Genomic DNA, 943 nt, shown 5'->3' on the forward strand with positions numbered 1-943 from the left:
AAATATGCAGGTACTCCGTCTTCAGGCCACGAGTGGCCTACCGGGACCATCCGACCACCGTGTCATCCTCATACGAGGATGCGGATAGGAGGGGCGTGGGGTCAGCACACCGCTCTCCCGGCCGTTATGATGGTATTCTTGACCGAAGCCGCTGCTATTCGGTCGAGTAGCTCCTCAATTGGCATCACGAGGCTGAGTGCACCCCGAAAAATGGCAACAGCGCATGGTGGCCTGGATGGTCACCCATCCAAGTGCCGACCACGCCCGACAGCGCTTAACTTCGGTGATCTCACGGGAACCGCTGTATCCACTGCGGCAAGGCCGTTGCTTCCTAATATGCAGGTAAAAAGTTAAAATTCGTAGGAAACCTATCACAGTAATCAATAACACCTGGATGAGGTGGTGCCATTGACTTACATAACACTCATACCTGCGGGATATCGTAAGACCTGACAGTAGACAGCCGCGCTTGAAACTCCGGGACCGCAGTGCTATTATTGCACTCCACTCGCTTTCGTGAGAGCGCCCTCCAGACATCCAGATTTGGGTTTCCCGCGATTTCCCCAAATCGCTGCAGCCAAAGGCCGGGATGGTTCGTTGAAACGGGCACGGCCGATTTTTTTCAACATCGTTTCGCAATCCGGTCTTGTGCTTCGTGTCTAATGACTACGCTATCGACTGGAGGTTAAACTCTTATTTTCTTTCGTTTTATCCTTCCGAACTTCTATAAAGACCCAGATATCACGCAAGAGGCCCCATTGACTTCTTTACTAACCTTTTCTTTTTTAAGTTTAAATGTATGAAAGGCCTGTTTCACTATTGTAGTTTATGGTGATAAAAATGCCATCATCTCTGTTACAAAGCAATGAGAAAGGATAACGCCAGACACTCTGCTGGCGATCTTTATTCTATCACCCATATTATTTAGTTCACCGTTGTATCA

General features: G+C 48.9%; 1 pseudogene; it reads right to left on the minus strand.

Moving 5' to 3' along the window:
* Nucleotides 1–211: 211 nt before the first annotated feature.
* On the minus strand, nucleotides 212–329 carry LOC124723999 (annotated as a pseudogene).
* Nucleotides 330–943: the final 614 nt, after the last annotated feature.

The sequence above is a fragment of the Schistocerca piceifrons genome, chromosome X (assembly GCF_021461385.2).
Source record: "Schistocerca piceifrons isolate TAMUIC-IGC-003096 chromosome X, iqSchPice1.1, whole genome shotgun sequence".
Lineage (NCBI taxonomy): Eukaryota > Metazoa > Arthropoda > Insecta > Orthoptera > Acrididae > Schistocerca > Schistocerca piceifrons.